Source organism: Triturus cristatus, chromosome 8, assembly GCF_964204655.1.
Source record: "Triturus cristatus chromosome 8, aTriCri1.1, whole genome shotgun sequence".
NCBI lineage: Eukaryota > Metazoa > Chordata > Amphibia > Caudata > Salamandridae > Triturus > Triturus cristatus.
The window spans coordinates 40,978,938-41,003,439 of NC_140591.1; the positions used below are offsets into that span (position 1 = coordinate 40,978,938).

At 43.9% G+C, this 24,502-nt stretch overlaps 1 protein-coding gene across 5 annotated transcripts in view; it reads left to right on the top strand.

The window, feature by feature from the left end:
• Window positions 1-24,502, top strand: part of LOC146799918 (reticulophagy regulator 3-like) — a 137,340-nt gene that overhangs the window by 61,185 nt on the left and 51,653 nt on the right. For 2 of the 5 annotated variants that reach the window (XM_085620869.1, XM_085620870.1), the window contains exon 4: window positions 19,680-19,810. The exons of 2 other annotated variants lie outside the window; for them this stretch is intronic. The gene's annotated coding sequence lies outside the window, so the exon portion shown is untranslated. Of the gene's footprint in view, window positions 1-12,958; window positions 13,067-19,679; window positions 19,811-24,502 lie in introns of all 5 variants that reach the window. One more of the 5 variants, XM_085620872.1, reaches the window with a different exon arrangement.

Genomic DNA, 24,502 nt, shown 5'->3' on the forward strand with positions numbered 1-24,502 from the left:
GAGTGTTCTGTGCTGAAGAGGAGTTTCCTGTCATCGCTGATCTACGGTGTTTATTCTGCTAGATTGAAGATGAGTGTCTATGGCTTTCGGACATTTATCTGCTGTTGGTCAAGAAGCAGTGGCTCTCAAGTACTTTCGTTTTTGTTCTTCTGCTGCATTATTTTGGTTTTTATTTTTTTTAAAATAATAACTTCATGTGATCCTTTAACACATAAGTATTCCGTGAGCATATTATCCGTTATTGTCCTTGACAGTGATTTTGTGCACTGTTTGACTTTAAACCATCTGCAAATATTTTTCTTAAATATTGATTTAGTGCACCGCGTGACTCTAAAATACTGTATTAATCTATATGCTCACTATTATTTACTGTTTTAAGGTGACTGATTATTATTACTATTTTTGCGTTCATTTAGTTCAGAATGCAAAGTGTCCCAGCACCCCCTCTGTTTTTACACCTTCCAGGAGACCCTCCGGTAAGATGGAAGGTTTGGTATAGAGCTTTTACGAAGTATTTTAGGAGCCTTGGGGGGCTTCAGATTCAGTGCAGAACGTAGGAGATTTATTCTGGAACACAATTTAGGTCTAGAGGGTCAAGCTGTTTTAGAACACTTACCCCCTCTGGAAGTTCCAGAAGGTGAAGAACCTCTCAACGAGTATGACCAAGCAGTGGCCATGTTAGAAAAGCAATTTGATTTAGAGGGTAATTTGGTTGTAGCGAGACATACATTTTTTACTAGAGAAGAGGAAAATGATGAAAGTATTGTATCTTATGTTGCCGCGTTACGTATTCTTGCATCTGAATGTGAATTTGAACAGTTTACGTCGCAACTTTTAAGGGACCAAGTTGTGGCACATTGTAGAGACAAAAAAGTGCAACAGAAGTTATTAACATTAAAAAATCCATCGTTAGAAGAGACTATCACTATTGTAAAAAGTATTGAACTGTCTCAGTGGGCGTCTGAAGAGTTGAAACCTGATAAGATGAATGTTGGGGCAGTGAAAGAGAACAAGGAGCCAACAGATAAACAAGTTAATGTAATGGGTAGAAACAAGAACAACACCTACAGACCTGAGAAGAAGTTGAACCCTCAAAAGAATGTGTGTACGAGATGTGGGTTTTCTTCGCACTTTCCCATTGCTCGCATTTGCCTGGCTAAGAATGTTTCGTGTCGCAAATGCGGCAAGCTTGGGTATTTTGCGAAGATGTGTATGTCAAAGGGGAATCCGGTTAACTGTGTTCACGAGGATGTAGATAATGGTGAACAAATGGGTGACATGGTGAGTTCCATGAAGGATTTAATTGTAGTGGTCAAAGATGATGCTGATGAGTGTGTTGATCCAGTCGTGGAAGTAATTGTGGATGGTAAGTCCATTCAATTGTTGGTTGATTCCGGGGCACGCATGACCATGATCACAGAAGAGTTGTTGGAGAGTGTTTGGAAGAACAAGCATCTCGAAGCATCTGACAGGAACCCTGTATCCTATGAAGGCAGGAAAATTGAGCTTAAAGGTCTTTTTTAAACTAGCTTGATATTCAAAGAGAGGTGCATTTTTGGGAAGGTGTATGTGGCAAAGAAAGGACTCAACATTTTGAGGTGGTATCACCAAGGCGTATTTGGTATGACACTTAGACCAGGTACTAAGGTGCAAGTATCGGTGGTGGATGAGTCTCAACAGCCTGAGTGTGTGACAGAATGGTGTGACAAGTTCAAGAGTGTGTTTGCTGATGGTTTGGGGGTGCATTAAAGGTTTTAAGCACTGCATTAAAGTGAAAGATCAGGCTACCCCGGTGAAACACAAACTGCACAATGTGCCGAATAGTGTGAGAGGTGATCTGTCGTGTGAACTGAAAAGATTGTGTGAGTCTGGTGTCATTGAACCTGTGGAGTCATCCTTATGGTTGTCTCCATTGGTCGTCGCCCGCAAGAAGGATCAAAGTTTGAGAGTGTGCATTGATTTGCGCAGTCTCAACACAGAGATTTGGGTTGACTTCCATCCTCTTCCCCGAATTGATGACATTCTTGCAAAATTTGCTGGATGCAAGTTTTTTGTTAAAATAGATCTCTCATCCGCCTACCACCAGGTGGATTTGGACCCAAGTTGTCACTGCTTTTGTTTCACCTATTGGCACATTTCAATTTAAGAGAATGCCTTTTAGGCTTGCATCTGCTGCTTCAGCCTTTCAACGCATCATGGAGAGTGTTCTAGAGGGTTTGGAGGACACTGTTGTCTTTCAAGATGACATTCTGGTCACTGGGAGATGTAAAGATTCTCATGACAGACAGGTTTCAGAAGTTCTACTAAGGTTACAGGGAAAAGGCATTGTAGCTAACCAGTGGAAATGTGTGTTTGGGCAGGAGTCTATTGAATACCTGGAACATCGTATTTCAGGTGAAGGTATTCAGCCTAGAGAAGGGTTGATTGAGGCCATCCGGAATGCTCCTTGTCCAGAATCTAAAGAACACGTTTCCTCATTTCTGGGTGTGTGTGAGTTTTACTCTAAATTCATCCCCAATTTTGCTGCCAAGACTGTCCATTTACGTGAACTTCTCAAGAGAAAGGTTGTTTTTGTATGGGATAAGGCGTGCCAGGGGGAGTTTCTTCGCATTAAGGAAGAGTTGGGTACGTGTAAGGTACTCGCACCTTTTGATCCACTTTTACAATGTGTTTTATTAGTTGATGCTAGTCTTGATGGTTTGGGTGGCATGATTACACAAGTGAAACATGGTAAGGAGCATACAATTGTATATGCTTCTAGAGCTTTGCTTCCTAGTGAAAAGAACTACTCCGTAACAGAAAGAGAGCTATTGGCCTGCTGTTGGGTTGTTGAAAGGTTTAAGTGTTTTCTGTGGGGAAAGACCTTCAAGTTACTAACGGACCACAAGCCACTCATTCCCATACTCAGCGGTCACATTGTTAAAGAGCATACTCCTAGAATAGCAAGATTAAGTTCAAAGCTTTTGCAGTACAATTTTGATGTTGCACACATCCCAGGTGGGAAAAATAGGGCGGAATTTCTTTCAAGATTACTTCTTCCCCTGGCTCAAGAGGAGTTGTTTCAGGGTGATGAAGATGAGGAATGCTTGATTGCGGCTGTTGATGTTTGTGGTGTGGGAGGTTTCTCTGAGAAGGAGTGGTTTGAAGCTATGAAAACAGATTCTGTTTTAAGGAGGGTAAAGGAACACATCGTTTTAGGCTGGCCTAAAGAGAAGTATCTTGATGCTGAACTTCCACCCTTTTCCAAGATTTCCATTGAGCTTACATTGGAGGGAGGGGAGTTAATTTTGCGTGGTGACAAGTTTGTACCTCCGGAATCCTTGAGGTCACGCATCATCACTTTGGGCCACGAAGGTCATTTGGGACAAACCAGCACAAAGAGAAGAATTTGCTCAGTCTATTGGTGGCCTTAAATGGACAGGCAGATTGATGAGGTGGTTAAGGAGTGCATCATGTGTTGCACGAGTGATAATGTCATCAAGATTTGCCTCTCCTCCTGTACAAGTGGTTGTTCCACCCACTGAACCGTGGATGAAGTTAGCTGTAGATTTTGAAGAGCCTTTTAATGCTTTCCTAATAGATACAAGTTTGCGTTGGTTGTTGCTGACGATCATAGCAAATGGTGGGAAGTCCATTTTATGGTTGATCCGAATACCAGTGAGGTCATTCATTTTTTACAAAGTTTGTTTTCCAGGGAATGCTTTCCCAGGGAGATTGTCTCGGATAACGGGGTGCAATTTACTTCAAAAGATATGTCAAAGTTTCTATCCCAGTCTGGCATCTTACACCGTCGTGTGGCTTTATATCATCCCCAGGCCAATGGTTTCATCGAGCGCCTGAATCGTATCCTGTTTGATTGCGTGCAGTGGGCTCTATCTAATGGTGTTGACATTAAGGAAGCTGTCCACAGTATGTTATGGGCGTACCGCACTACTCCTGTCCAGGCCATGGGTAAAAGTCTGTTTGAATTGTTGCGAGGAAGAGTTGCCACTTTTGACATGTGTCCTGCTTGGATGAGAAAGTGCGGTCTGCGTTCAAGTGTTGGGACATCGAACAAGACGTCGAACAGACCTTTGTTGGATTCTCATGATCCTGATATGTGTGCAAACAAAACCACATGTGATGCTTTCAGTAATGTTGTAAAACATTCATTTCATTCTAAGGTTTCTCTTGGTGATTGGGTCAAAATCAAGCTTCCAACTTAAGGGCCAAAAGGGTTGTCCAAGTTCAGTTCCCTTTTTAAGGTGGGTGCTGTTTCACGTTTTGTTGTCAGGGTCAATAGCAAGCATTGGTGGAATTATTCTAGGGTTTACAAGATTCCCAAAACGTGGTTTGCGAGAAGAATGGTGAGTTGGGTCCATCTCAAGATCCATCCATTACCAATTTTTGTTTTGTGCGTAGGAGTCTAAGGAGATCTGTTCCTCCTAAACGCATGGATCTGTAGTTTTATTATTTTATGATTTTCTTTTATTATGCTGTATCTACGTCTTCCTATGTGTATTTGCTTCGTGGTTTGTCGTCTTTTCTTTTTCTTATTTTCTGGTTCTTATGTTATTCGCATCCTTATCCTTTCGCCTCTGTAACTTTTTATGAAAGAAGGGAAATGTTGTAGTAATCTGCTAAGCTGTTATCTATATGCCTAAGCTGTGATGTCATCTATTGAGATATGGAATGTTACAGTTTGAATCCAAGGGGCTGCTGTGACAGTTACCTGGAGGCTGTGGAGACGAACGGTCATTAAACATCGTGTTCCCACACTTACCTGTTCTGTGGTGATTGCTTCCGATACCTTGATTGAGGGCTTTGGACTCACCACTGAGGAATACAGCATTAGATGCAGGGAGACTCGAAAAACCCAGAGTCGGACCTTGGTAGATTTTGTAGATTTCTCAATTAAAAAACACACTAGGTGGTTGGTTAAAAGGTAATCTGGCCCAAGATTATGATGGGTTTTATAATCTTATTATGAAAGAGCATCTGCTGAGTGACTGTGTTCCTGATAAATTACATCAATATCTGGTAGACCTAGGTCCACTTTCTACTCAAGAGTTGGGGAAGAAGGCTCTGGGTCAAGACATGGGTAACTAAGACAACTCATGGTGGGGGTGACAAAAATAATGGAGTTACTAAGCCTCCCCAAGGGAAAGATGGTGACCAGTCTAAAGATGAAAACAAAGAGTCTTCTCAAGGCCCCCAGAAACCTGTTCAGAAAATGGGCCCCAAGCCAATATACAATCAGGGGTGGGTACCAGGGCAAGAACTGGGATCATAAAAAGGCTTGGAGCTTTAACTGTAAGGGTAAAGGGCACTGGACTGGAAACCCTAGCGGTCTCAACAAAAAGAATCCCATTAGTTCACCTGCAACACCTGCAGTGGTAAGTCTCTAGATGGTATCCCAGGTGAGCCCTGACCATGTCCGAGAGCTCGCTGAAGCAACTTTAGTCTCTGGGGGGTGAGAGGTGGACGTAGCTGCCCTGGTTATCTGGTCCATTAACATGGAAAAATACAGACAACAGACTCATATTAATGGGATAAGAGTTGAAGCAATGAGGGATGCAGGTGCAAGTGTCACTATTAAGGCTGAAAAACTGATATCCCCTGAATAGTATCTGGCTGGTGAGGCATTCACAGTCATCAGTGCAGACAACCAAACTAAGGTCCATCCCATGGCCATGGTATTCTAATAATGGGGAGGGTTTACTGGCCAAAAGAAGGTGGTGGTGGGATCCTCTGCAATTCCTGTAGCCTGCCTGCTAGGAAATGATCTGCAGTCAGCATGGGCTGATGTCAAAGAAAGACCCATGCAGCTATGCTGGGTATGCCTGAATGAGTGTGGGTCAAATCCAAAGCACAATGCAAAGCCCAGAGTGAAAAAGAGAAGTTGAAGCGTGGAGTGATGGCCCAACCCCCCAAGAGAAAAGGCAAGAAGTTTGGGAAACCAGCTTCACAACAGGCACAAGCTCATGTCCGCTGTCCTCAGGGAGAAGACCTGTCTGCCTCAGAGGGGACTGAGCCCCATGAACTTGGGCCTTACACGTCAGAGCTCCTAGGCCCAGGGAGGCCCTCTAGGCAAGATCTGTACCAGGGTCAGAGGACCTGTCCACTCTTGAAATTCGGAGACAGCAAGCTGCTTATCAGGAAAGGGAGATGTCAGTGGCTCCTACAGAACCTATTGGGAGGGGGCACTCATTTACACTGAGGTCATAGACCCCAATCCTGGTGCCACTAGGAGAGTGGTAGTGCTTCACATGTGGAGAGAGTTCTTACTCACTTTGGCTCATGACATCCCCCTAGTTGGGCATCTTGACCATGCCAAAACTTGGAGTAGGAACTCCTGTGTCACCTGCCAAGCCAGTGGCAAAACAGATGGCCACCCAAAGGCCTCCTTTATTCTATTTACAGAGGTTGGGGTTTCCTTTGAAGGGTAGGGGTTGATATTGTTGCCCCCCCTAGACCCTCCAATAGCATTGGAGAACAGCTTTATACTGGTGGTAGTGGATCATGCCACCAGGTAACCCTGAAGCTATACCCCTAAGGACTGTCACTGCTCCTATAGTTGTCAGAGCACTCATTAGTATTTTTCCCAGAGTGGGTTTTCCTAAGGACTATTGACTGTTTGTATATTTTGCAGATGTCTAACACTCCCCTCTGATCAGCCTAGGGGTGCTCAATCACACTACACCCTAGAAGAGCACCTTGGGTTTGCTAGAGCAAGTCTCTGTCCACTCATATGGGACTACCTGGACTCTTTGCACTGTATACCTCTTTTTGGTATACCATATATATAACCAGCTTCCTACATCGTGCAACTGGCCAAAAGAGTCAGGTGAACATGTTGCTAAAGAGCTATAGACCGTGGTGATCTTATGACCTCAGTTCCTTCATTAAAACTTTGGCCTCCCTCATGCAAAGTCGGGAAGAGCACACAGGAGCTACCCAAGTCTAAGGAATTTACTACAGTGGAGGTTATATTCACTATTGAGCTCTGTAAATGATTTCAATGTAACTCCACATGACCTCCCCCACTTTGAGATTGCATGCCACCACTGGAGTCCCTGTAACCCCAGACAACTGCCCCAGCCAATTCCCCAACTACAGGGGTCCTTGTTATACGATGCATCCAGAGACATAATAGCTTCATTCCAAACCCAAAGCATCACCCCCATGGCCAGAGGGAGAGAAGAATGTGTCTCTTCCCCATAAAGTAGGTGGAATACCTTGGCCTCCACATTGCCCATTTGTCAGGGGCAAAGGCTGGGTTGTCCCGGGTATCAAACCACCGTCCATTTATAATAATTAAATGAGATGCTCTAAGATAGGAATCCACTACAGCCGCTATATGTCCCTCGAACATGGATTTAAAGCATTTTAACAGAGCAATTCTGGGAAGGGTGGTAGTTCCCGGGAAAACTTTGCAAAACGGCATCCTTTCGAGTGAAGAGGTAGCAGGGAATAATATATGGAATCATTCTGTAGATGGTATAATTTGCGAGACTAGATTACCGTCTTAAAGATTGAGGAGCACCCCAAGAAGGACTGAGGGAGGCCTTACTAGAACCCCAGGTCCATGGGCAGGCTATCCAGCTACGGTTGAATGTTTCTGTCCCAGGCCGTCTGCACATCCTCTGTAATGTATACCCAGAGGTATTTAAATTCATCAAGACCTGAAAGTCCCCTGCCTTTCAAACAGTGAAAGGGGGGTACACCATGAGATACACAGAGGATTTATTTTTGTTGATGATGGTGCTGAGAATTTCCCAAAGCTCTGGAGGACCCGGGGTCCTGACTGCTGAGGCTCATCAAGGAAAGTCCGGACCTCATCAGCATATAATGCTAGACTGTCTGACACCCGCGGGGCCCATTCAAGGCCCCTAACCAGTGTCGACACTCTGCTATTTGGTCATTCACCATGATATCATTGTTTTTTTACTACCCAATTAGTCACATGGGACCAGCAGCCACCCAGCCCAGTACCCACTCCACGACTACCGACTCATCCAGAGTGGGGCGATCTGCCCTTCATCTGGTTTGAGTTCCGTAAACCCAGCTCAAGGCATTTTGGTGGTTTTTACTTTCTAGAGCAAATCAGGATTTTCATTGAAAAGTTGGTAAAAGTGATGAAAAGTAGCACTATGCGCTACTTTGCTTCACGGGGCCGTTCCATGGGTTGTAAATAGGTGTTGTCATGCAACCACCCATGGGTATTGACACAAAATCTACTCTATTAGCGGTTTTTGAGAAATATTTACACCAAAACATTATTCTTCCTTGAGGCAGGCTTAACAGAGGAGAATCATTGTAATTTCTATATACTTTTCAAACTTTGCATGTGTGTTGTGTTATACAGCACACGTACAAAATGGGAAAAATATGAAAGCTTAATTTTTTTTAACCGGAAAGCTCTGCTATCAGTATAAATCCTATGATTAGTACAATGCACACACCCTTGCACCATGGTGCACAGGTGTGTATGTGTTGGCAAATGGCAGCCTGAAGTGAATCAATGCTGGGTGAGAGGATAAACAGTGCCATATCTTGGTGGAGTTTTTCACACTCCCCTTGATGCAACACAGTGCTGCAACATTGGTTGCTACCTTGCGTCAAAAGTTAGCAAAATTCTCCCTTAGTTTTTAGTTTTCAGACACTCCCAGATTTATTCTTCAATCCAATTGCAAAGGCATACTTTGACAGAACATTTATCAGGTAATATAAACATTACTCCATCATTATCCAGTGCATGTTCATGCACATCAATAAGGTCTGCTTGCCATTTAGGGTCCAATGTATAATTTGGCCGACGAGCTTTTACTCCCTCAGGGCAACGGAGTCCCGGCCAGCCACATTTAGAAAAGGCTGCAAAGCTGGTGGTCATTTTTTAGGCATTGGCAACAACCGCAGCCACGCCGGTTTCTGTCAGTGTTTTTTTTTGTTTGACACACAGCTCCTTCAACACAATGAAGTCACCCGTTAAACATATGTTTAAAAAAAGAAAACCCCCCTTCCGGGAATTTAACAGTTTTCATTGGCCCTGACCTCCAGGGATTTCCTGGTGGTGATGGGCCGTTAGAACTGACCTGTATGTCCCCCTCATATAAGTTAGGTTGGTGGGCATGGACGCCAGCCTCTGATGGCCCACTGTGGTTACATCAATGGTCTGCCTATATTTAAATCGAGCGGGCGGGCCATTATCGGTCTTTTTTTATTTAATTATTTTCCTTATCATGACGTCAAGATGCTGAGATGTTATGTAAAATCGAAACCTTATTTTTTTAATTTTAAATAAATATGTATGTTTTAAACTTGGTGCTGTATTGGAACATACAATGCTAAACTAATGATGACAATGCATATACGTAGGTATGGCACTGAAATACAAAATAATCCATCTATCTCGACCCTCTCAAAAACTTGTGGCACAGAAGCGCAATGTTGGTTTTCTCTGCTGTTATTAGAATTATTCTTTTTACCTTCTTCCCGCCCTCCTCAAGAAGGCTTGACAGAGCAAATACCAGAACATATTCATTAGCATTTAACTGTTTCATATTCAGAATTATTCTCTATCTGCAAAATGCACTATATACAGTTGTTGATGCAGTCTTCTAGCTCATCTTTCATCTCAAGAAGATTTTGTTCTATTAACGCTGTAAAAGCCTGACAGTTTCTATTTCACAGCGCGTGCTATAGCACAGAGAGGTCCGCTGAAATACTGGCTTTGCTTCTGGCACATTTGATCTGATCAGGAAGTAAAATTTGTCTTCGATGCATTTAATGTTAAGCTGCACACCGGTCTCCACCATGTGCTGAAATATTATTTTTGGTGCAATGCAAAAAAAATTACATAAATAACATCCACAAATGTCTTCATGTTTTCATTTACTTCTTTCTAAAATACCAGAGGCCCCATTTTTAGACCTTTATAAAGATAATTGATCTGCAATAATACTTCCTACTCGAATAATGTTTAATTATGAAACAAATCTCCTCATTGTCCTACTTGTACATGCTTGCCACTTTCTCTGATGGGCTTTATACTCCTTTAAGGTACAGAAAAACCTGTTCAATCTTCTTAGAACATTCAGCAGGTTCAATCGTCTCTTTCAACCTGTAAATAACTCTCACCACTTCCATAATTGTAAAGGGATGGAGCTTGTAAAATAGTTTTTTTAGGAACTTTTCATGATCATCAGCACCCATCCATAAGACAGTCATGATTCAAATCACTGGAGCTGCTCATTTCACACCCATCACAAGGGTCACACCCTGCCTTTATGCACATTTTGTGGTTGTTGCTAGCACAGTCTGAAGAGTGCAAGACACCAATTTACGATCGCATCTGTTTACTTACAGCTGCAGTTTTATGAGCTATGGAACGTTTTTCTGTCTTGAGTAAGAGAGGTATGAAATACTTGAGAAAAGGTGTAGAACTTCTATATTCGCGCGAGCAGCTTTGCTGCTAAAACAAACATCAACCTGCCTCATGCATATAATAAAGACCTCAGTGGATATGCTTAAATGATCTACACATCATTGAATGTACAAAAATAGTATTAACAAACAGTAAAGAATTAGCTAGTAGTACGGGGTGCTGAACGAAGACAAATACTCGTCCACTAAGAGTATTGAACATGTCTTTTGCGATTTAACAAATCCAAAAGACTTAAATCCAATATGCAATCTCTACATGGGATACTTTGAGCTCACGCACCTTTGGAACAAGGGTCCTAGTATACTTATGGAGAATGTACTCTTTCTAGGGAGATACATTGATGATATTTTAATGTTTTGGGCTGGAACTAAGGAAATGTTAGAGGAATTCTTTCTCTTCATTAATGATAATCCCTTTAATCTAACCTTTACCAAAACACAAAGCACCTCACATATCAATCTTTTAGACATCACGATCATAGCAGACAAGGATAAACTACTTTCCAGACCATTTAGAAAAGAAACAGCATGCAATGCAGTACTTCATGCCAAGAGTGCACATCCCCCCTCCCAAATTAAAGCTATTCCTTTGGGGGAGATGATTAGAACTAAAAGAAACTGCAGCGACTTGAAAATACTTGATGAGGAAATTAATGAGGTTGAGAGGAGATTTTTTGCCAGAGGCTATAACAACACAACAATTAAGAAGGCACGTAAGACTGTAAATAAGATTAATAGAACACAGTTACTGACGGGCAAAGCTTATAAACAAAAATCAACATGTAAGAAAAAACTTAATAGATTCATTACTCCATATTCTACTGCGAGTTCTGACTTATTCAAAATACTTAACAGACATTGGCATCTATTAACGGATGACAATAAGACCAAGGAAGTAGTGGCACACAACCCAATATTACATTTACAAGAGGTAACACACTTCGACAAACATTGTGTCCTAGTTTTATCCCAACAGCGTCCAACAAAACATGGCTATCAACTAAACCCTTGGTTTTTTTTTAAATGCGGGACTTGTAATATTTTTCCCTTTGCATTAAATAAAGCTAAAACATTCAAATATAATTCGGAAAGAATCCATACAGTTAATGACTTTATTAATTGTAATACGAAGTTTGTCGTTTATTGTATTGTATGTATATGTGGGAAAATTTACATAGGTAGTACCACCAGACCTCATAAGGAACGGGTACAGGAGCATATCAGGGCAATTAGAAATAACAATGCCCAATACCCTCTAGCCTCCCACTTCAATACGATGCATAATCATACAGAGCTGATCAAAATAGGTTTTCATGGCCTTGAAGTAGTACCTCCAAATCCAAGAGGTGGTAACAGAGTGACTAAATTACGCCAGATGGAATGTAAATGGATCATCTCTTTGAGAGCTGTTGAACACGGAATTAATATTGATAAAGAGATGTTTGAATTCTTATAAATGTAGAACTCTTAGTACTTTTCACACCTAGATATCATGAATGTTAACTGGTTATTATAATGTGAGCAGTACCTTACGAAATATTGTCATTCAGTATGTTTTTTACTCACTTTCAATGTGCCTAATACTACTTTAATAACCAATATGGGTTCTTTGATCTCCTCTATATTTCATTACTCTATGGCGCCTGTCCCCATCTATCATCTTAATAATCCAATACTTACTGTATTAAAGGATAGCGGATGGTTGGAATCACTATGGTGTATGATGAATAACGAGTGAGGGATATTCATATTCATTGGTCAGGACCTTATTACATGACTTTTTGAAATTATATTTGTTGTCATATACATTTTGTATGGCACTATTATCTAATTGGATAGGTCCGCATATAGCTAGGACTACCAATACGTTAACAAACTATGTAACTGTGTTAAGATGGCTGCCACGTTCAGAGCCTACACTAGTTACGGGTAGTTCAGTCCACTTTCTATTGCTAGCATCTCGCCCTATACATATTGGCGGGAAGGTTCCGGTATGCAGACGCGTAGCAACCGGACTAGAGGAACGAATATACACAGACAAGGTTAGTTTTCTAATTCGGTTATTTTGGTAATCGAGATGATACTTACGTTAAGACGTTTGATTTATAAAGTAGAAGAATATTTTTGAATATGACCTACAAACGTCTACATCGATGTGTTTATTTCTAAAACTTACTATGTATTCAAACTTGGACATTTTGGTAACGGAGATGATATTTACGTTAAGACGATTGATTTTTAAAATAGAAGAGCAATTTTGACTGTTACATATAAACGTCCACATCGATGTATTTATCGTTTACACTCGTTTTACGTTTGATTTTTACGTATAACTAGTTAATACCTACGTAGGGGGTCGCTCTCGCACTCGTTTACTGACCAGGGAGTTATTTACCTCCCTGATTATAACCTCATTTAAATGTAACAATTTATAGTTCGCCGTACGTTACGGTTAGTCTATGGACTTACTACAATGTAAATTAACAGATTAAGTGCTATTAATGAAGACTCTTTTCTTCATTGAATTATACAGGATGGATGCTGGTCCATACACCCATTATATTTACGGATACCGATGAACTAGGAATATATGTCCTCGGTGTTAGGGCATTTGCTTACCTATTGGATACATGTACTTTCGGTAAGAATTTTATCTTGTTAAGACTAAAGGATGACAATGACAAACTTTTTTCATCCTTTATTTATAGCAATTTTTGGGTGCTCTCAATATATGTATGTCTCGCTAGTTAAAATATCGGCTTATGTTACATAAACTCATACATTTGTATATATATTTTCTTAGCCTACAGAACTTTTATAGGATACCTTATACGATTAGGGACCTCTTATAGAACAGTAGAAATATTGAACATTTTAAGGTGAGACAACGACCCCTCTCATCCGTCCTAATTATTCCTTACACCATGTGGCTCTATCTACTGGTTATGCCTTTTCTCATTATTTTGCAACAAAATATTATGCTTAAATAATGACTTCTGATTTCTACCTATGTCTTAATCTGGTGAAAAGTGGATTCACCATATATTTTTTACACGGGTGCATCAGTACATTTTTCCTTTCCCCTTTTCTTGCACACATGGTTTGTGGCTAACTGTGCTATTCTTTAGCATATTTACTCATGAAATTTAGTATTACCTTATGTTGTACTTTCTTTTTTTATATGTATACAGCCTTGAAAAAGCCCTGTGGGCGAAACGCGCGTCGGCTGTGATTCGCGCTTCGATAGATATATGCCAAATAAAATACATCAATACAACATCGGAATCAAGATTGGATATTGATTTACTTCTTCATATGAACTTAACACTCCATGGACAATTTCTAACAAATGAACAACATGGTATATTAGACCTTGTGGTGTGCGACGTTGCTTGTATATTGGATCAACCTGCCTCATAACTACCCTCCTCATTACCATTGATTTAAATGCCCTTAAATGTACACTGGATAAGTTTGAAATGTACTTATTTTTTGCATTACAGGATCACATGGTCCTTTACTATCCAGTGATTCTATATATTTTGTACAGATTCTTTGCTCGAATATAGTTCCATATTATTACTAGAGTCCTCCCTCCGACTCTTCCAGGCCAAGGTATCCGTAGTCATCGTTCCACCTTGTTCCCTCATGGACGCCCATAGCATCAACAGATTCTTTCTCCATTTTTGAGGCACTGCCTGGAGACTCCTTATCTGCTGCTGTCTCTGGTGTCATTGTGCTGCAGCTCTGCCTGCTCTACACAGTGTAGGTGCTTTATTGATCACAACTCCAATGCTGGCATTGTAGCCTTCAGAGTCGGCTTCTGGTTTTCCTTTATACTGTGGAGTTGTGTGCCTACATTTGATGTGTCCTTTTTCATTATGGTCATAGACTCTCCTAGTGGTCTGGTGTTTGCACTATTACAAGCCATTCTCAAAGAGGTCTAAAGTGTTTACTTTCTTATTTATAAAGTTTGAATTTCTTACCCTGGTCTGAGGCCTTCACACTTGCATCCATGGTGCCCATACTCATCATGCAGAGATTTGTTTTTAAAGTGTTGTTCACAGGGTACAATAGAAGGTATAGATAAGTGGATTAATGCACCTATGGTAGTGTGGTCAGTGTTTACCTTCTGTTTCAGAAGTTGTAATTCAAGTGAAATAGCTCCTCCCCATAGTGTAGTCTTCAAAATGAGCTCCAAGTCACACAATGGGACATTTGTTTGCAAAAGAACACGGGCGTACTGCACCTATCAGCTGATTCTAGAACGAAGAATACTTGTCTGTGCTGTTAATCCCCTCTTAAAGACTGTGCCAAGTACACTGCAAGACATTTATGAATCGGGGCTGTAGTTACTACTTCTCTGCTTGTCAATTGATTTGACAAAACACACAACCAGTATTTGCACACCTGCTGTAAAAGTATGAGCACACCAAATTTACATTCAAGGGCTACATCATTATATTTGGACCCGGCCCTTTTGCAGGATTATCCCCAAACTTTTTGCCTTCATCCTCCTTTTTTTATCTGGCCTGGCTTTAGTACTGGGGGCACTTTACCAGTGCGGATAAGTGCTAAACTGCATATGCTCTCTGTATAAAATTTATTGGTGATTGGTTTACCCAAGATTGGCATATTTGAGTTACTAGTAAGTCCCTAGTAAAGTGCACTAGGTGTGCCTAGGGCCCGTATTTCAAATGCTACTAGAGGGCCTGCAGCACTTATTGTGCCAAACACATAAGTAGACCTGCAAACATGTCTCTGGCCTTCCACTGCAGTGTGTGTGAGTGAAGTGTTAAACTGCAATGTTGTTGAAACTTTCCCCTTTACTACATGTAAAGCCCCCCTAAGGTAGGACCAAGGTAGCCCCATGGTGCAGTGTATGTAAAAGGTAGGATATACACTGGTGTGTTTTACCTGTCCTTATAGTGAAATACTGCTAAATGCATTTTTCACTATTGCAAGGACTATCTCTCCCATAGGTTACCATTGGAGATGCCTTGTAACCTCTTAGAAGTGTCACTTCCAGTTGGGAAGAGATAGAGATTTGGAGTTTGGGGTCCTTGAACACACAATTTAAAAAATATGTCTTATAGTGAACTTGGTTTTTAAATTGCATGTTTGAAAATGCCACTTTTAGAAAGTGGGCATTTTCATGCTTTACCATTCTGTGCCTCCGCCTGCCTGTGGAATCCGCGTCTGAGGGAGGGTGACAGTTGGGCTGCTTGTGCATTCACTCTAGACAGTCACACAAAGGAGCTGAAGTGTGCCCTGCATATCCTGATGACCCTTCACTAGGCTGATGGGTCTTCCTGAGCTAGAGTGATGGGAGGAGTTGTCACAGACACCTGAATAGGGCTGTGTCTGTCCTCACACAGAGCTGTCTCCTACCCCTGTAGTGTATCTGGAGCCAGGTCAGGGAAAGGTAGGATCATGTGCAATACAAAGACTTTCCTTTGAAGTTTGCCTACTTCAAACGCAGAAACTGGTAGATGTACTGGAGCTTTGACACTATAACTTCAGATCACTTCTAGACTAAGTGGAGATTTTGCCAAGGAGAGCTGGATGCCTTAGAAGGTTGAACTTCCACTCTGCTTGTTGCTTTGTTGTGCTGGCCTACTGCATGTTGCTTCTGTCTTGGGCGGTGAAAGGACTAGACTTTTGCTTTCTACATCCTGCTTGCCAAGGTTCTCCAAGGGCTTGTGTCAGCTTGCATCCTGTTAAGAAGTCTCCGGGCCATCAAAGAGTCCATCTGAAACCTCTGACCTCCTCTTCTGGTACTTCTAACCTGCCAAATGGTGCCAATTACAGTTCTTGGTCCTTAGAGGTGGTTGAAGAAAATCCAAGCATCAACCTTTGACTGCTGTAGTTCCTCCCACAGTATGCTATTCTATTCCTGAGGTCTTATATAGCGCATGGCTATGCGAAGGCCTCCCTGCGCTGCAATAAACACTGTAGGGAGCGAGATAAAACTGTTGCGGAAGATCAACTGCTCCGTTGAAACTTCCACCTTCCCCAACAACTGGAAACACGCCAAAATCAACCCCCTGCTGAAGAAACCGTCCGCCAACCCGACAGACCTCAAGAACCTCTGATCCATTTCCCTCCTCCCCTTCCCAGCCAAGGTCATCGAGAAGGCCATCAACGTCCAGCTATCCGAGTTCATCGAAGAGGACCAAGTCCTGGACACCTCCCAATTCAGCTTCCGAAGCAACCACAGCACCGAGACCGCACTCCTCGCTGCCACCAACGACATCCGCTTCCTCCTCATATGGAGTGAAACTGCTGCCCTCATCCGACTGGACCACTTGACCGCCTTCAACACCGTCTCCCATCGCACCCAAATCACGAGGCTCCATAACGCCGGCATCCACGACATGGTACTGAACTGGATCTATTCCTTCCTAGCCACCCGAACACAGCGAGTCAGATTACCCCCATTCCTCTCAGAACCTACAGAAAGCAGCTTCAGAGTTCCCCAGGGCTCCTCCCTTAGCCCCACCCTTTTCAACATCTACATGGCTCTCTTCGCAGCAATCATCAAAAGCCACGGACTCAAGAACGTCTCATACGCCGAGGACTCCCAGCTGATCATCTCCCTCACAAATGAACCTACAGCTGCCAAAATTAACTTTCACAACGGAATGAAGGCAGTTGCTACCTGGATGCAAGACAGCTGCCTCAAGCTCAACTTCGACTAGACCGAAGTACTCCTCCTGGGACCCAGCCCTCAGCCTGGGACGACTCCTGGTGGCCCGCCACACTAGGAACCTCTCCCAACCCTACGGACCTTGCACGCAACCATGGCATCATACTGGACTCCTCGCTCTCAATGAACAGCCAAATCAACACAGTATCTTCATCCTGTTTCCAAACGCTTAGCTAGCTTTGAAAGACATTTAGATGGCTCCCCACAGAATCCAGAAAGATGGTCACCCATGCACTCATCACCAACAGACTTGACTACGGCAACGCACTGTACGCCGGCATCACCCAGAAACAGCCCAGGGAGCTACAGAAGGTCCAAAAGACCGCAGCCAGACTGGTCCTCAACATCCCTGCCATAGCCACATGACACATCATCTCCAACAACTCCACTTGCTCCCTATCAACAAGAGAATTGCCTTCAAGCTACTCACTCACACCCACAAGGCCCTCTACTACGCAGGACTAAAATATCTCAAGCACCGCCTCACTTTACACACACCCGCCAGACAACTTCGCTCCGCCCATCTCACCCTAGCCTCCGTCTCATGGATCGACACAACCAGAACTGGAGGAACATCCTTTGCCTATCTTGCCGCCAAGATCTGGAACACCCTACCACTCCACCTCAGGTAATCTGCTCAGGAAGGACCTCAAGACCTGGCTCTTTGACTGAAACTCCACACCCACACCCATATGGATCAGCAACCCCCCCACACCCTTCAGCACCTTGAGACCCTCACAGGTGAGTAGCAGCGCTTTACAAACCCTTGATTGAAGATCCGTCGCAGAAAAGCCCGGTCTTTAATGCCAGTTTCAGTGGTAGAGTGTTCCAAAGTCTGGGGGCCAGAAAGGAAGTGGATCTTCAGTAGGTGGGCTGATGAAGATCTGAGGGCTCCCAGGGAGATCAAGAGAGGCTAATGATCTCAACAAGGAAGGGCTCTTTCTATGAATTGCCCTGTGAATACTGCAGAGAGTCTTAAACTGCTCTTGGTGTTCCACTGGAAGCCAGTGTAGATCTCTCAGAGCCTTGGTGGCCGATTGGTGTTTCAAAAGGATTGTCTGGAGGCGTGCAGCAGCTTTCTGCAGTCTCCTGGTGACATAGAGGGGTGATCCCAAAGACATGGCATTCCCATAGTCGAGTCAGGAAAGCACAATGGCCTAAATAATCACTCTTCTGGTGGTGGAAGACAGTAGGGGAAAGACTTTCCACAATAGTCTCAGGATGCCGTAGCACTGGCAGCAAGTATTTTGGCTTGATGGTCCATGGTAAGACCAGAGTCAAGCCAAATCCCAAGGTTCTTTATTGAGTTTTTGTGAGTGGGCAGTTTGCTCAGACAGTGTGGGAGGGGGCTCAGAGCAAAGTTCTGAGATTGTTACCCAGCAACATGACTTCTGTTTAGTCTTCCTTGTGGTTTAATTTACAACCAGCCATCCAGCTGGCTACTTCCTGAAGACAAGGAGTCTGAGATAGCTGGACTGAGCCTGAGCCAGAGTCAGGGAAGATTGACATAACCAACTGGGTGTCTCTGGCATAAGAAACCGACGACAACCCCTTGGAGTGCACAATGTCAGCAAGGGGATGTAGATGGAGATTGAACGGAGTGGGGCTCAGGGAGGAGTCCTGATGCACTCCACAGCAGGACGGGAGGCTGGTTGAAAGGCAGGACTGATCCTGAACCTGAATGGTATGATTCTCCAAGAAGGAGGAAAGCCAATCGAATGCTCTGTCCATGAATCCTCTGCAAGAGAGTGGGATGGTCCACCAGATCGAACGCAGCACTGAAGTCTAGCAGAATGGTGGCTGCGGATCCTCCTTGATCCAGGAGCTGCCTGAGTTTCTCGACCACCGCCATCAGTGCTGATTCTGTGCTGTGTGGAGGGCGGAAGCCCATCTGGATGTAATGAAGGAGTTCCTTATGTTCGAAGAAGGCGGAAAGGTTTTTATTAACATGTTTTTCTAGTAGCTTAGCGGCTACGGGTAACAAGGTCATAGGCCTGTAATTACTACAGTTGGAGGGGTCAAGGTAGGAGTGATCTGAAAATTGCATGCTTCCACTGGAGAGGGACCCGTCCACAATACAGGAACAAGATTTAATAGTTCTGTCAGTACAGGGACAACACCATCCGACTCTTGACGGAGCATGTGTGGACGCGTCAGGATCCAAAGGTGAACTGGAATTAACAGTTTGTAGCAGCTCCTTTACCAAAGCGTTCTTAAGCATCCTGAGCAAAAATACTGGAACCAAGGTCCATCAGATCAGAAATGTCCAGAAACACGGAGTAAACGTCAATGATTTTTTTCTGGCAGAAAGACGCCAATTCATCACAGTGCTCAATCAATGCGACCAAAGTAGGGCCGACTGCCAAGGGTTCTGTGATGTCTTTGAAAATATTAAAAATCTACCTAGGGCCATTGGAATAGTTAGTGATTTTTGTGAAGTAGAGGCGGCTTGCGAACATTTCATCTCTGCATGATAAAGCATGATGGAGTTCCTATATTCAGCTTTACTGATCACATCATAGGTCTTCATCCATCTTCTTTCTAGATGCCTGCATTCTTTCTTCCAAGAAATTAGCTGAGCCATGAACCAGGGGGACTTGTGAGATCGCTGGACATCTTTATGCCAACTCATGGGAAGACCTCATCCAAAGAGGTGACCAGCCACTCATTAAACTGGTGAGTGGCTAGATTGATGTTATCCAAGGGATCGGGTTTAGAGGTTTCCGAGGCCTCCAGCCAATTCTCCAAATTAAGTTTGGCCCAAGGACGTTTCAGCCGTTTAACCAGGGAAGGAGGGGAGGGGGGGGGACATGGGGAGGATAAGGGGGGGGATAAAAAATTGGTCTTACCAAGATAGAGAAAGAGGGGTGTAGTCCTGAAGATTCCAGAGATTGCGAAACACCAGGTCAATAGTATGACCTTACTATTAGATGGTCCCTACATTTAATGAAGCAGCTGTAGGGAAGCCATATCATGCAATATCATTTTAGAGGCACTACCATGCAGGTCATCCATATGGAGATTAAAATCTCTGGGTAAATTGAAATTAGGCCTATCCACAGCTAACTCAGCAACTGCCTCCGGGAGACTTTGAAGGAATTTGGTATAGGGGTCTATATATGAGAATTCGGGAAAGTGAAGGTAGGACCGAAGGTTAGAGAAAAGGCTAAGCTCTTACAATTAGAGATGGTGGACAAAGATGAAGGCAATTAAGTGACTCCCCATAGACCATAGCGATTCCACCGCCAACTTTTCCCTGTCTATGCAGCCTTATAATGCGGTAGCATGGGGGAAGAGCCTGAGTGACTTCGGGGCCAGAGTCCTCTGACAGCCAAATCTCCATGAGAAACATTGCGTCCGGACTAGCCTCAGATAGAAATTTGAATATGTCTAGCTTGAGGGCAGCAAATGAGCGACACTTGTCTAGATAGAAATGCCAAACTACTGGGGAGGATATGCAAGATCCCTGGGGATAACTCAATCCAGGCTGCGCTAACCAACCATAGTAGTTGCAAGACCGTGATGGAAGATTAAGGTCAAAGGCATGCATACAGGAAGCGGATGGTTGAGTATGAAGTGCTTGTAATTGCCACATGTTTAAGTTACCTTATCTGATGGCGTAAGGGCAGCATTCCTGGTCCCGGAAGGGCACAGCCCGGCTTGCCTCAGGCATGCCTTTGCTGCACCAGTGGCTCTTCCGTGCCTCGTCCCTCATTTAAGGCTGGCCGGGCAAACAGCTATAGTGCACAAAAACAGCACCTTTAATGGCACAATGCAGAGGACGCAAATCCTCATTTCCCTCGGCCCCACCCTCTGACAACTCCCAGGAATTCCCCGCAGCAAAATTCAAGCAGACACATTTTTTATAAGAGAATCGACGATAAACTTCACAGCCCCCCTCGTCCCCATATTCCCTGCAGCAGATTTCAAAACAAGCAGGTATTTTTAAAATTATGTCCCTTCCAGATGACCTATTCACAAAAAATACTCTAACGGACCTTCAGAGAGATCCAAAAAAGCTAGAGGAAAGAGGGGAATGAAAACTCCTGAGATTAAGGTTGTGCCTAATACAACCGTGGTCGTGGGGGAGATAAGTATTTCTTTAGTTTACCCTCACACACCCTAGTGGTGTCATGCTTCATCATCGGGTCACCCAGACCCCTAGAAGTCCGGGTGGGCTCGACCACAGTATTGGGAGTGCTTTTAATATGTTTAAGTCAGAGGGGGTTAACTAGATAAAATACCTCAGGCAGATCCCCAGTTTCCCTTTATTTTTGGGTCTGTCTGGGTAATTAAAATAGAAAAACTGGGTCTTATAGGACTGTTATGGTCCTAGGACCCTAGTGCCGACATGTTTCAGTCCAAAAAGGGGCCAGAAAATGGTCCAGGACTTTCTTCAGGGCAAGGATGTAACTCCCCTATGTGAGTGAAATTACTGGGATGGGGTGTCCCTATCCTGTCAGTATGGTGAGGGCAGAGTAGCTGCTCCACGTGATATTATGTAAGAGTGGATGTGTGTCAACTGCCAGGCTCCATCCAGTTCGGGGAGGTTGACTGTATCTCACAGGACCAAAGTCAGAAGGGGTGGTCTTATTTAAGATCGGTCGCCCTGCCTGCTACCTGTTTGGTTCTGGTCCTCGGCTTTACCCAGACAGACCCACAAAATAAAGGGAAACTGGGGATCTGCCTGAGGTATTTTATCTAGTTAACCCCCTCTGTCTTAAACATATTAAAAGCACTCCCAATACTGTGGTCGAGCCCACCCGGACTTCTAGGGGTCTGGGTGACCCGATGATGAAGCATGACACCACTAGGGTGTGTGAGGGTAAACTAAAGAAATACTTATCTCCCCCACGACCACGGTTGTATTAGGCACAACCTTAATCTCAGGAGTTTTCATTCCCCTCTTTCCTCTAGCTTTTTTGGATCTCTCTGAAGGTCCGTTAGAGTATTTTTTGTGAATATAGTTTGTAGGGAGGATATACTCTAAACATTCCTGCCTCTCTTACCCTTTAAGTCATTGGGATTTCCCAGTGCCTTGTTGTGTTATAGACCTTCCAGATGCCCGCCCGCTGGTAATATTTGGGATTTCATCCAGTTTATCTCAAGGCTGGAGAAGTGCCCATAAATATTGAAGATCTCACATTTCCACAAAAAATAAGTTTAGTCTGTGTGGGCTAGATACAATAGAATATAATCCGCATAGAGGGATAGAATTTCCACCCATGTATGATCCCATCTCCAGCCCCAGATTTGGGTGTCGACCCGAATCAATGCCACCAGCGCCTCTATCGCTAGGACTAATAGCATTGGTGAGAGAGGCAGCCCTGCTTCATGCCCCTCTCTAATGGGGAATTCCTGAGAGAGGACACCATTGACTTTGAGCTGCTCCCTAGGGTTAGTATAGAGCAACCTGACCCATTCCAAAAAGCTGGGACCAAATCCCATCTTGCTCATAATGCCGAATAAGAAGGGCCATTTTACTGAATCGAACGCCTTATTTGTATCCAGTGAGGCTACTGCCAACAGAGCCCTAATTCATTCTGCTGTGGCAATGTTCAATGTGATAGATCTATGTGGCATAAACTCATTCTGATCAGCGGACCTGGCGCAGAAAATATAATACAACTGACCAGTCCAGGTATAAAGTGGCGGGCCGACACTACCATGGGATGATAAAAGCAGCCAAAAAGGTTTTTTTCACCGATGCCATAACTAATAGCAACAACAAACAAAAAGACATCTTCAATATCGTTAACTCCTACACCAACCCAAAGAACATGCAGAGAGACATTCCCCCTCCCAAACCCTGTGTAACAACATCGCAGACTATTTCCACAAGAAAATGCAGACGCTTACCAAAGATTTCCCCCCCTCCCCCTTGGAAGAGTCTCAAACAAATAGGAATAGCGTGATAAACCAGTTAGCCTCCTTTAAGGCAGTCAGCCTGGAAGAATCGCAGAGAAAAATCCTAAAAATCACATCTGGCTCCCCCTTCGACCCTTGCCCCCCCTATGTTCTCCACACCATGGTGGAGATCGTAAACCCCATCATCAACAATATTATTAACTCTTCACTCTCCCTAGGAGTGGTCCCTGAGGAATGGAAATTGGCAGCGGTAAAACCCCTACAAAAAAAACATCACCAGACCCCACCATCCTCACTAATCTACGACCAATCTCCCTGCTCCTTACCTTTTGTAAACTCACAGAAAAGGAAGTAAACCAACAGCTCACCACCTTTTTAGAGGTAAATAATATCTGGCACCCAAACCAAGCTGGCTTCAGAGCAAAACACTCTATGGAATCCGCTTTAATATTTTTCTTGGAAATACTCAGAGCAGCGCTAGACCAGGGCAAAAAAGCAGTCCTTATACTCTTAGACCTGTCCGCGGCTTTCGACACTGTGTCCCACACCATCTTGATAGATCGACTAGCCGCGGCAGGGATAACTGCAAAGGTACTGAGCTGGCTGAAAAGTTTTTTAACAAACAGACTAAGTGGTCACCCTGGGCCAGTTCAGATCAGAAGAGATCCCACTAAATTCAGGTGTACCTCAGGGCTCATGCCTGAGCCCGACACTCTTTAATGTATATATGGCCCCCCTGATTACCTTCATATCATCCTTCGGCATAGCTACCATCTCATATGCGGATGACACACAACTCATCCTAGTGATGGAGGGTGAAACCAGCGAAGCAGAAGTCAGTCTCAAAAACTGCCTAAAGGCCATTTTCCATTGGATGAGCACGAATCATCTTAAATGTAATTCAGGGAAGACTGAGATCCTACCTTTTGGAAAAGATAATTCTTTTAACCCAACACTATGGTGGCCAGAAGACGCTACCATCCCCCCAAACACAGCCAACGCAGTACGAAACTTGTGCATTAAATTTGACCCTTCCCTGAGCTTCCAATCAATCAATCAATCAATCAATCATCGCATTTATATAGCGCGCTACTCACCCAGGGGGTCTCAAGGCGCTGGGGGGGGGGGGGGGGGTCCGCTACTGCTCGAACAGCCAGGTCTTGAGTTGCTTCCTGCAAGCGAGGTGGTCCTGGGTCAGGCGGAGGTGGGTGGGGAGGGAGTTCCATGTCTTGGCGGCGAGGTAGGAGAAGGACCGTCCCCCTGTGGTGGCTCTTCGGATGCGGGGGACGGCGGCGAGGGCGTGGCTGGTCGATCGAAGCTGGCATTTGGGAGCGTAGAAGTTGAGGCGGCTATTGAGGTATCCTGGGCCTTGGTTGTGTAGGGCTTTGTGTGCGTGGGTGAGGAGACGGAAGGTGATTCTCTTGTTGACCGGGAGCCAGTGCAGGTCTCTCAGGTGTCCGGAGATGTGGCTGCGACGGGGGATGTCCAGGATGAGTCGTG